This window comes from Castanea sativa, chromosome 12 (assembly GCF_040712315.1).
Source record: "Castanea sativa cultivar Marrone di Chiusa Pesio chromosome 12, ASM4071231v1".
In the NCBI taxonomy this organism is placed as follows: domain Eukaryota; kingdom Viridiplantae; phylum Streptophyta; class Magnoliopsida; order Fagales; family Fagaceae; genus Castanea; species Castanea sativa.
Genome location: NC_134024.1, coordinates 38,435,431 through 38,448,040, shown reverse-complemented (window position 1 = coordinate 38,448,040; position 12,610 = coordinate 38,435,431). Strand labels below are relative to the sequence as shown.

General features: G+C 35.2%; 3 pseudogenes; all 3 read left to right on the top strand.

The window, feature by feature from the left end:
- Positions 1-602, top strand: part of LOC142618304 (glutamate receptor 2.7-like) — a 33,335-nt pseudogene extending 32,733 nt beyond the window's left edge.
- An 8,145-nt stretch (positions 603-8,747) lies between these two features.
- On the top strand, positions 8,748-9,931 carry LOC142620639 (uncharacterized; annotated as a pseudogene).
- An 81-nt stretch (positions 9,932-10,012) lies between these two features.
- LOC142620638 (xyloglucan galactosyltransferase MUR3-like) lies at positions 10,013-11,062 on the top strand (annotated as a pseudogene).
- The last annotated feature ends 1,548 nt before the right edge of the window (positions 11,063-12,610 follow it).

Below are 12,610 nucleotides of genomic sequence, written 5' to 3'. Positions count from 1 at the left end.
AGTATCTGATGTTTCAAGAGCAATCTTAAATGTAACTGAAGGAGAGAAGATGAAAGAGATTGAAAACGCATGGCTAGGGGAACAAACCAATTGTCCAGCTTCAAACACCCAAGATTCTTCTGGTAGCCTCAGTTTTGCAAGCTTTTCGGGCCTGTTCCTCATTGCAGGGATCGCTTCCTTGTCTGCTCTCATCATCTCTGTTTCTATGTTCCTTTACAAGGAGAGACAACAAATCTTGATTCACTTTAACTCAGAAAGCTCAATATGGAGAAAAATTTATCATACCTTAAGAATCTTTGACAGAAGAGGCCTCAGCTCGCATGCTTTTAGGAAGAGTGCACCTCAAAATGGCATAGACAGTGATCACGTTATTGGAACAAGTGGTGCCTCAACAAACACTAACTGCCCACAAAATTCATCAAGATTTTTAGTCCACACGAAATCCCACTTTTCTTTCTCAGAAGAATCCGGAATGCCTACTAGAGAATCTGGTGATCCCAATCCAAATGGTCAAGCATTTCAATTAGCACTAGCTATTGAGTTAAGTAACCACACAAATCAAGAGTCCAAAAACTCCAGAAAGAGCTCTTGAAAACTGTTAATATTACTTTTCACTCTTATTTGACACATAGTTACCCCAATTATACTTTCATTAAGTTTCCTAAATAAGCTCAAGTTTATTCATACGTTTTCTTAAGTTTATTATGAAAATTACGTAAACACAATTTTTAGTTAAGAAACTTATGTTTCATGGGTCAAGTTACAATTAGAAGAATTTGTAGTTTTATGGGTTTCTCTTATTCTGTCCTAAGAACAACTCTAGTCTATAGCTCTTAACTTGGATAGGAAGGTGAGGATAATTTTGATTGGTGCTGGGTTGGATTGATGTTGAGAGAATATTCTTTGTTTGGATACCCAGTAAATGTTGAAGATAAAAAAAAAATAAAAAAAGTTTTCTTTAATTTAATTTGTTTTTAATTTATGCAATGTTGAATTTTAAAGAATTTATTATATTTCTTTAAAGTGCTTTACACTATTTATTTGACATGGAATCGTGAACAACACATGTCATGATTTCATTGGATCAATCAGCATACATCATACATGGCAAGTTGAGGGGTCATTTAACAAACAAATTAACAGAAAACAGATAGTGAGGTTGTTAGTTAAAAACTTAAAATGACCCCCTAACGTTAGGGGAGTGAATCAAAATTTTGAAACTTTAGAGGCAAAAATCAAAATGATTCCAAACCTTAGGTTATGGGTCACCAAATACCCCATGGTAGCCTAGTAGCCCCCCAGTTGCAGGTTAGGGGTTGAATGTGAGACATGAGAGAGTAAATATTTAATACCACACGCCTAACCACTAGAATACTTAAGTGATTGTACTAAATCATGCATACTAAATATATATTTTGCTAGTAGTCTAGTAACTTTTTTTATTAAGATAGAAAGAGAAAAAAAAAACCATTTAAAAGCTTTAAAAAAAAAATTAAATAGGTTTTGAACTCTTTGACCATTTAGTTAAAAAAATGATGTGATTCTTTCTAAGAAATTCTTTCCTTTAAAAACAAAAAGAAAAGAAAAAGGAAAGGGCATGATTACCATTGGCTAGGGGTAGCTCTAGTGGTAAAAAAAATTCAAATTCCGGCTAACTCTACTCTACTCTACTCTCCCTTCCTCCCTCTCTATCCAAACTAGCCATTATGGTTAGAGGTCCAACAGTAATCATGCCTTTTTTTTTTTTTTTTTCTTTTAAGTATCCTAAAATTTATTAATACTGTCATATTTCTTTCATTTCTCTCACCAAAAATCTCTCAAATTCAAACTCAATCCCAAGCTCTCTAAACTATTATTATCTCTCATTATTTTTTCTCTTTCTTATAGTTATATTTTTTAGAATAATAATTTTATATTTTTAGTTAATTGTATTTATACAAATATAAGTATCAAATACAAAGGATACCGAACAGTCCACCACTTTGAAGATAACAATTAACATTAGTTGCGAAATTTATGTAACAAGTTATTTCATTATATTAAGATAAAATTATTTGATACTCAAATACGCATGGATTGAAAATTGCAAATGACAGACAAGAGTGTTGGTGCCAACCTATTAGGAAGTACATATATATTTTGTAGTGATGCAACTATTCTCACCCTAATACCAATGTACTTATTTATTCCAATAAATACAAGTTAATCAATGACCTTTAAGTATATTTAATAGTTCAACCTGAAAATTTGTGTTTTTCAATATAATATAATTATAAATATTTTTTATTTAATTTATAAGGTCATCAAAAGCCCATTAAAGCTCATGGGTAGCTCATTAAAAGAGAATTAGGCCCAGTCCTGTAGTCTAACCCGCTAAAGATAAAATGGGTATTGCCCATGGGTAAGACCATGAGTTGGGGTTTTCCATCATTGACTTATAAATATTGAAGCTTATAAAATAAAAATAAAAAAAGTAAAAATGAAACAGCTCATACCCATTGTCAACCCTTACCTTATGAATTGTAAGTTAGTACTATTCATTTTAGAATAACTTATTTCTGGTAACTTATTTGCATAGCATTTATAAAGAGATATAACTTTTGGTAAAGTTTTATTTTAAATGTTTTAAAAAAATTTAAAAGCTAGTTTTTTATATATAAAAAAAAATAAAAGTTAGATTATTTGCCAATAATAATAATAATAATAATAATAATAATAATAATAATAATAATAATACGACAAATAGAAAAAAGCTAAACATTTTTGAACAATTTGCAAACGTAACTGCTTAGGCCTTGTTAGGGTGGTGAGTTATTTGTCACTCATCACTCATCACTTAAATATCATCACTCGTCACTCATCATCCTATAACTCATTTCTTATAACTTAAAAATCCCCAAAAGATACCCCAGCGTTGTTTGGCACCTAAACCCAATTCAGTTTCCATTCCAAAAACTAAAAAAACTCACCTTTTGTGGGACCCATGCACTGGGCATTGTGTGGTGCCCACATAATTGCTACCCGCAGATTCCTTCTCTTTTGTTTGTGAAAGTTCACTTGGTGTGTAAAACACTAGTGAATGTTTAGACCCCCAATTTCAAAATAACCAAAGCAAGCTTATATTCAAACAATATATGTGTAGAATATGAAATATAAGCAATACCCAATTTGGCAAACTGCTTTAACACATAATTAATCATAAGCATAGTAACAATTAATGGTTAAAGAGTAAGGAAGAGAGATGTAAACACAAGGATAACACCGACACGCATTATCGAAGAGGAAACCAAAGAACTTCTCCGCCGCCCTCCAAGCGGTAAAATGATCCACTAAAGAATAAAGTTGGGATACACGAATAACAATAGACCCTCCAAGCCTAATCTACCTAATGCACTTAAGCCCTCCAAGCTTCTTGCTCCAACAGGGTTAAGCCTAACCTTATCTTCTCTAGCTCACTAAATCCGCAATAGGCCCATTGCATCAACCAAATGAATTGGTCCTCTCTGAACTACTTCCCAAGCACCAAATAACATTCTCACTGATATGGGTATAGTGAGATCAGGATTTGGCCAAAGGTATTCTCAAGGATACGTCAATGGAGAGGGTGAAAGTAGATGAATTTGAGAATCAAAGGTATAAGACTGTGGATGAGTCAATCTTGATTTTCTCTAGAGTTTCTCTCTTAAAATTCTCTCTAGAAGCTCTCCACATTTCGTGAGTATAAGGGTATTTATAGTAGGGTATGAGAAGGAATGTGAGAAGTCATTTTTTTGCATAACAAGGGGTTCTAGTGACTTGACTCGCGAATGGAACTTGTCACTAGTTTCAATCGCAAAATAACTGACTGGCTATACTATACTTTTTGTTCTGTAGTGCTCCAGCTATCATGACCCTTCAGCTTTTTACATGCTTCACACGTGTGACATTTCTGGCGAGTCACCACTTGTGAGCCACTCGCGAGATCCAGTCGTGAGAAACTTCTTGATTGCACACACACTTAAATTCTTCATACTCTCTCACACACAACCCTTACATGATTCTCACCTAAATACAAGGTATTTAATTGCTGAATTACAATCAAATTTGGTACGGAATAAAACCAACAAATAGTTGAATAAATTCAACCTTACAGTTTGCATTACCCTTACTCCTTCTCTTTTATTTGCATTACCCTTATTTCCTTCTTGTTGTTGTTGTTGTGTCTATAATGATTAGGGAAATGAGGAACGGATCACAGTATACATTGGTTTTTATTAAGATGTGGTATTGGTTTCAAATTTTAAGGGTTTAGTTGGGGTTTTCTGTGGGAATGGACTATCAGGTAGAGTTTGGAATTTCCCACGTGGGTGTTGTTGCTAAGGAAAAAACAGGGTGAGAATATAGCTAAAAATTTTAGTTAATTATTGAGTTGAATTTCACTACTTGTTTCGTATCAATTAGCTTTGTAGGATGTTTACTTTACTATGGATGTTTGTAAGATGTTTACTTTATTATGGCAAGTCCGTCCTTCTCTTCCCGCTCACAGGTGGCAATCACGGCTTGAGCTTTATGCAAAACAATAGAGCCGGTTAGATGGAGAACTCAATCAGCAACAAGATTCACAAGTAGATGGAGACTTAGACTGGATTGGGAGGGAGCATCTTAGTGGGAATGGAGTGGTGCCTTTGGTGCTTAGGAGGTGAAGAAAAAGAAGTGAAGTCTGATGTAGAGTGTGAACAAAAATTTAGTAAAGTGTGAAGCTGAAAAATTATTACCGTTGGTGGGCAGTGAAGGCTGAGGATTGATGTGATAACACTCTGACCGTGGGGCCCAATATATAAGTGAATTTACCAATATGCCACCATAACTATGTTTTTATAACTCAAAAACAACAATTTTTTGTTTCTGAATTTACTAACTCATAATTCAAAAATGTAAGATATGAGTAATGGAAACAGAAAATGAAAACAAGACCTGCATAGGACTCACATATTTTGAGTGATAAGTGATGAAAATAAAGTGATAAGTTATTGAAAACACTAAATTCAAAAAACCCCTTAGTCTTTTGAATTTAAGGAGCGTTCAGAGGCTCCTTCATTGTTTTTCAATAAAATAAAACATTTGTATTTCTCTGCAATACTATGACTATCAAATGAAATGTTCTTTTTTCAAATGGGCAAGATTGTGTTACCATCAGAAAGGCCTTTGGTAAAAATTTTGTGGGGAGGTTTGGGGAGTTGGAGGAGGGAAATGAGGGTAGGGAGGATTGGGGAGGAATAGAAAACTGAAATTTGAAAAAAATAAAATAACTCAAGCTAAAATACTAATTTAGCCTCTAAACTTAATTAAAAGTTTGTTTTTCATCCCTAAGCTTTAAAAAATTTGTGTTTCGTCTTTAAACTATTAAAAAATTCATCTTTCGTCCCTAAATCATTGGAAATATTTACTTTCTGTCCTTAAACTTTAAGAATTATCTTTTTTTCCCACCTAAACTATTGAAAAAACATATTTTTGGTAAAGTTTAAAGACCAAAATAGTATTTTACTTAAGAAATTACATATGATTGTGGGTATTAAACATGGAGTCTATCTCAAAAAAAATGTGATATTAAAAATTGAGAAGTGCTACGTCCACAACATTTTCACAACAAATTTTAGTTGGTAAGTTGTTATAGGTTTTTAATTTGAATTCACAACTGAAATTACTTTCTTACCCACTAGAAATAGCAAGTAATAAACTGACACATAAAATTTGTTATAAAAATATTGTAGGCATAAACATAGCATTTCTCTGAAAATTTTGAACGAGAAAACGTTTAAGGCTTTGTAGTTATTTTTTTAGAGAACTTTAACTCTACGTGGGTGTAAGAGCAACTACATCAGTGATTGCATAATCTTGCAAAATACAAAAAGTATGTGATTTTACACCTTTTGACCAAAAAAACACTCACATCAGTGAGTGTAAAATTGTGCATAAATGCACAATTGCTACAGTGACTGTGCATATATGCACGGTTACTGTAGCTTTGCATATTATTATTTTATTAATTTCCCAATTTGGCTCTCTTTTTCTCTCTCTTCTTCGTCTGAAACAAACTCTGAAATGAACTTAGGCTTTTCTCTTCTCCCTCATATTCTTGCTCCTTTGTTGCAGACCAACACACCCATAAGGACAATCCAACACAAAAACACACCCACATAGACAAATCAACAAATAGCTTATGGATTGGCGGCGTCACATATATGATGCAATGGATCGATGGATTTGTGGGTCAACGAAAGTGGATCGGTGGATTGGTGGATCGGTGGTGGAGATCAGTGTTTCTGGGTTGACTGGATCAATGGATCGATGCTTGTGGAAGAGATTGGTGCTTGTGGAGGAGATCATTGTCTTCTTCTCCCCCTTCATCTTGCTCTTCCCCTCTGACTTCTTCTCACAACAAAACCACAAAATCACCCTTGCCCTAGCCTCAACCATTGAGTTTGAGAAATCTTGTAGTTACTGGCATCATTCCGAAAAGCTTGTTCAGAGAAAAAAGCTCAAGCTAAAGAATAAAGAAGAAAGAATAAAGAGTAGAAGGAAGAAGGAAAAGGAGAAAAAGAGGCCTAAGATGGTTCAAAGAAAAAGAAAGATGGTTGGCGTGAGAAAAAGAAAGAAAAAGGTGGGTTGGCCATGTGGGGATTTGTTTGTTGGATATAATAATAAATTAAAGAAATATGATTATTGAAACAAAATAGATGGTAGAATAGATAAACTGGTGTGAGTGTTTTGTAAAAATAGATGTGTAAAATAGATAAAGTAGGTTTTTTCTTGTAAAATAGACAGATTGCTCTTACATTGTTAGAATTCAAATGAAAAATGTAACAGCAATATTCATAAATCCAATATTATTGGACAAACATGTAAAACTTGAATTAGAATTTTGGAAAAATTGTAACACTAAATCCATTTTAGGAAAATTATAACATTAAACCCTTAAAGGCTAGCAGATAGATTATAGCTCCACTGTAACCCAATGATTGTTTGTCCCTACAAAACTAGATTTTTTTATTTCAAAATAACACTAAAACTCAAACAATTTCGTTAGTTAGCACGTTTTCAAAACTATTTAGCAAACTAACATCTCGAGAGTAAGGAACTCAATTTTGTAGCGCTAAATCGAGCATTATAGACTCGAGTTCTATGCGTGGAAATCAACCATTACAGACTCGAGTTCCATAAAGAGATCAAACGAAGCCACAATGAGAAAACCTACACAAAGAACCAGAAGGAGGAACCCAGAAACCTAGACCAACGAAGAAGAAAGACAAACAAGAAACACGAAGATCCAAAGAAACCAAACAAGAAACACGAAGATCTCCCTAATCCAAACCGTTCAGCTCAAACTAAACCTAGGTAGCGACGTCGAAGGTTCCAGCTGCGGCAACAAAGCTCCTTTTTCCTCTAATTCCTTAATGGGTCATTCATTCTACTTTGTGTAATTCATTTTCTTCTCTAGAAAGGGGTTTGATGATGTTTGGTTGGACATCTCAGTGAAAACGAGTTCCTCACACTCGATTTACCACAACAAAATCAACTCCATTGTGCTAAATTGTTTTGAAAACGTGCTAACTAACTAAATTGTTTGAGATTCAGTGTTATTTTGAAAAAAAAATCCTACAAAACTTGACTGAAGGTGGCCAACAAATGGAATAGAAGAAGATATCAAAATGGTGCACCCGAGCAGAAAGGAGGGCGAAAATGGCAAATTAGCCATTACTTTCCAACTATATAGTTAGCAGTTACTGTTTACAAACTATATTTTTTACTAGCATCTCGAGTCTTAAAGGCTCGATTTTGGGCCTAAAAATCGAGTTTTTGAGGGTCGATTTTTAATGTCTAATATGACATTTTTTCCACGTGGAATCTACCTGGAAATCGAGTCTCTAAGACTCGATTTGCAAACCCAAAAAAAAATAAATCTAAGTCTTTTACCATTCGTTCCCTGAAATACACAACAACCATCAAATTCCATCCACCACCATGGGAAGATCACGACTGAGCAGAACCCAGCACGCACAAAAAAAAAAAAAAAAAAAAAAAACTAATGCCCCCAAATCCATGGCTGCCTGGGTCGCGCGACCTAGGCGCGCAGCGGCCTAGGTCTCGCGACCTGGGCGTGTAGCAGCCTGGGTCTCGCGACCTGGGTTGCGCGGCCTGGGTCGCACGGACCTGGGTCGCACGAACCTGGGGCGCGGCGGCCTGGGTCAGCGTGGGTCGGCGGCGGCTGGGCTTGTGCAGATCAACGTGGAGGAGGAAGAAAGAAGCAGATGGAGAGTAGCGAGGAAGAAAGAAGCAGATGGAGAGATAGTGAGAAGAGAGACATGATGACCAGATGTGAAACGCAGAAAAAATAAGGAGAAAAGAAGAATAGATATAAGATATAAATCGAGTCTTAGAGACTCGATTTCCAACTAGATGCCACGTGGAAAATATGCCACATCAGACGGAATTAGACCATAGAAATCGACCCTCAAAGACTCGATTTATAGGCCCAAAATCGAGTCTTTTAGACTCGAGATGTTAGTAAAAAATATAGTTTGTAAACAGTAATTACTAACTATATAGTTGGAAAGTAATAGCTAATTTTCTATTTTCGTCAAAAAGGAGGGTCTAGAGTGAAAGAGAACTCCAAAGGCGAGCCCGAGATTTTCAGCATCTTGCTCATGTTCACAGCTGAGATTCTCTTTAAAAAGTGAGTAATTTCTTTCATTTCAGCACAGCTTAATATGTTTAATTTTCTCTATAGAGCTATTATCCATGGAACTAGTTGTACCATTAGTTGTACCCACGTAGCGTTATTAGTTAGATGCATTTCAATTTCAAGCACTTCAAATTCAAACCAACACTCATTCACACTCTCATACCTCATAAAATCATGTGGGTTCTCATTGGAAGCTGCTATTTCTGCCTCCAAATATGTTAATTTCGAAAACCCAGATAAAGCAGACTTAGTCGTTAGCTTTTTCAAGAAACATGGTTTCTCACAATTTCAGTCTCAAAAATCATCACTGGACTCCCTCCAGTTCTGGTATCTGATCCTCAAAAGACCCTTTTGCCCAAATTGCTGTTTTTACAATCCAAAGGCTTTACAAGCTCTGACATTGCTACAGTCTTATGTAGACAACCACAAATATTGAAACGGAGCTTGAAAAACCGCATAATCCCTTCTTTTGATTTCCTTACGAATTGGCTTGGAACCGTTCAGAACAGTAGCATAGCTATTAAACGTTGTCCGGCTATTTTAAACGCGAAACTTGATACATGTGTGGTTCATAATGTCAATCTTCTGCGAGAAAATGGAGTTCCTGAATGGAATATACAGGCCTTACTTAAACAGAATCCTAGAGTTATTGTGTCATATCGATTGAAAGAAATTTTAGAGAAAGTAAAGGAAATAGGATTCAATCCTTTGAAGTTTCGTTTCGTTCATGCTGTTTATGCAATGGTGGGAGTGAATAAATCCAAATGGGAGAGGAAGGTAAATGCTTATAAGAGGTGGGGTTTGTCTGAGGAAGAGATTCTCATAGCATTTAGAACGAGCCCCCACTGTATTCTAGCATCTGAGGATAAGATCATGCGGATAATGGATTTTTTAGTCAACAAGATGGGTTTGGAGGCTTCCCTTATTGTCAAACGCCCACAACTCGTTTCTAATAGCTTGGAAAAACGACTTATTCCTAGGGCTTCGGTCATTGAAGTTTTGCTATCAAAAGGTTTGGTGGTGAAGAAGAATATATACTTTCCTACAGTGTTTCAGTCTTCAGAGAAGTCATTCCTGCAGAAGTTCGTGACACCATATAGGGAGGAAGTGTCTGACCTGTTGAAGCTATACAAGGAAAAATTGGATCTTTCAAAAATGACTACAAAACAAAATATGTATCGGTCAAGTAGTGGGATGAAATGGTTATAAGCTATATAGTTCACATTATAAATCAATTTTCCCTTGTTTTGAGTTACTTTATCCGATAGAATCCATTGGTATTAATCCTTGGGCAACAGACTTCTGTTCTTGCCTTCTGCAAAGAATATGTCCATGCTTGTGGTTGAATTTAATCCATGGATGCTACTGATTTTGGTATTCCATATCCCACATACTTACATTTGGCAAAGGATGTTAATGTGTTCATTTGGCAAGACCGGAATTAGAAAGGAAGTGGCTCTTCTCGTTTGTTGGTGCCTTGAGTCCTGCCAGTGCCAAGTCAATTAGAGAGCAACTTGTTAATCGATGCAAGAACTCCAATGGCTGCAAGCTGTTGGAACGTGATTTTGGGGAGAGGGAGTGTCATTCTCCAAGCAGTATATGCTGATCATACTGAGCTCCTTTCTTCTGCCTGCAACCTCAGGCTGAATCATACACTAGAAGATCAGCTTTTAAGTCTTGTCTCCATGTTAGCTGGTTGCTTATCTGTCTTCTTCAACACAATAGACTTAGCCTCTTCCAAAGAATTATACAAAGTATTCGGTGTTCATTCCAGAGGATTACATCCGTCAGAGGAATGTTAGCATAGAGTAAAGGCTTCTTCAAATTTCTCTTTAGCAGGTAAAAAATCATGAGGGAGGAGGTTATATGTCTTTCCGCGGCAGGTGTATGCAGATCCTCGCTCTAAATTGGAGACTCTTATAGATGCATAATGCATTTGATGTTTCTGTACAACAGTCATTGACAAAATTACCAAGTTGAGAAGGGACATCATTGAAGGTAGTACAGATGATATTTTATTGAGGAGAAAAGTTGGAAATATGCTCTGTTGGAAGGGGGGCAGCATGAAGTGGGGCCTTATTGGTGGGATCCTTTCCTTTTGAAGCCATAGAATGGCAATGAGGGTTCTAGTGATTCATCTGCACAAGCTACAAAAAATTCATGGAAGAATGAGTGGAGATCTCAATCATGAAAGAGGTAATGATCTGTCAATATAATTACGGTAATGTCTAAAGCACAGAGAATGCAGCTTAGAAGAACACTGCCCACCTTAAGTCAGGAAGACTACTGGTATGAACCCTTCTCAGGGCTTGTCATGAACCCAATGTAGAGCTTATCGTCAAGTTTTATCAGCCCATATCCTTGTTTAGGACCAAAACAAAGACATAGTCGCTGCTTATATGTTTTTTTTAGGACATTTTACTTTTTGCAATTTTGAATCTGTTTGTGATTATTTGTAAAGCAGAGGTTTCATCATATTATCAACTTTATGTTAATTTCCCATCAATGCATACAGTAAATAGTAAGGAGTGATTAATGATCATTTCAGAGTTTTAATATAGGGATTAAGAGGTTTAATTGTAACTTTACCCGGATGCAGTAATCTTAGCCTAAATTACACTACTACATATTTCATCCTTGAAATTTGGTTTGAAGTTTTATTTTTGTAAGTTGTGGTCTCAATTCTGAAATTTTAGAAAATATTGCTTTCAGTCTTCGGTCCATCTGTAATTCGAGAAATTTAATAGATATCAGACAGAGTATTGATATAGCATATTAAAACACAGATGCGACCTGAAATAAATTAACTGCAGATAAATGCAAAGACAAGTTTGATGCATTTAAATTTTTTAGTGAGAAAATTGTAACCTTCAAAAAAAAAAGTTATTTGTGTTACAATACTTTACTACTCCAGCACATATATATATATATATATATATATATATATATATATATATATATATATATATATATATATATATTTGTATGTATATATGTATATGTATATTGTCTAGTTTATGATGAGTTTTGACACAACTCCATGTTGTATATATAGGTATATACATGAATATGTTGTCATAATGATATTTAAGTTTGCAGAATATTGTTTCTTAAAGTCGATAAAGTGAAAATTCAAGTTTTGGAATTTTCTAAGTGAAAATTTGACATTCAGTATTTTCGATCAGTTGAAACTTTTGCTTGATCGATCAAAATGGTAAGGAAATCTATCCTGGAGTCTCTGGATAATTCGATCGTTAATCAATTCTTGGTCGATCGATCGAAAAGAGCATTCCATCGATCAAAAGTAACTCTTAACCGATCGAAACTCGTAAAATTGAGCTTTTTGCAAAAAAAATTTGTTACTGTTCTGAATGTTTGAAGAAGTTTCAAGCCTTGTGAATGATTTTATGAAACATTTTGACTCTCCATACGTATCTTCTGATAAAATATAATCCTATAGGTATAAATAGAGGCTTATGTTCACTTGAAATCCTGTGGTCATTTTCTAGAATTGCTATAGAGAAACACAAGAAATTCTATGGTCATTCTCCAAAATTGCTATTTGTAAAACCCAACAACTTGGTTGTATCATGGGGACAAGTTTGCAATAACCTTTTAGCAACAAGAGTGTGGGGGGAGGGGGGAAGGCAAATATTGTCTAAAGATAACAATTTTGTGCCTCTAAGTTATCCATTTATATTTGTCTTTGTGTTATTCTTCTTCTTCCTTCATTACTTTGTGTATTATCCCAACACATCTGTTGTCTGTTGATCTGGAGCTGATTCTTAAGTTTCATAATTCATAAGTTGCACACTAATGATGTTCTTAGTTCTTAAAGCTCTAGCCCCTCTGCAAAATTGCTGGCTGTGCAATTTGAATCTCTATGGC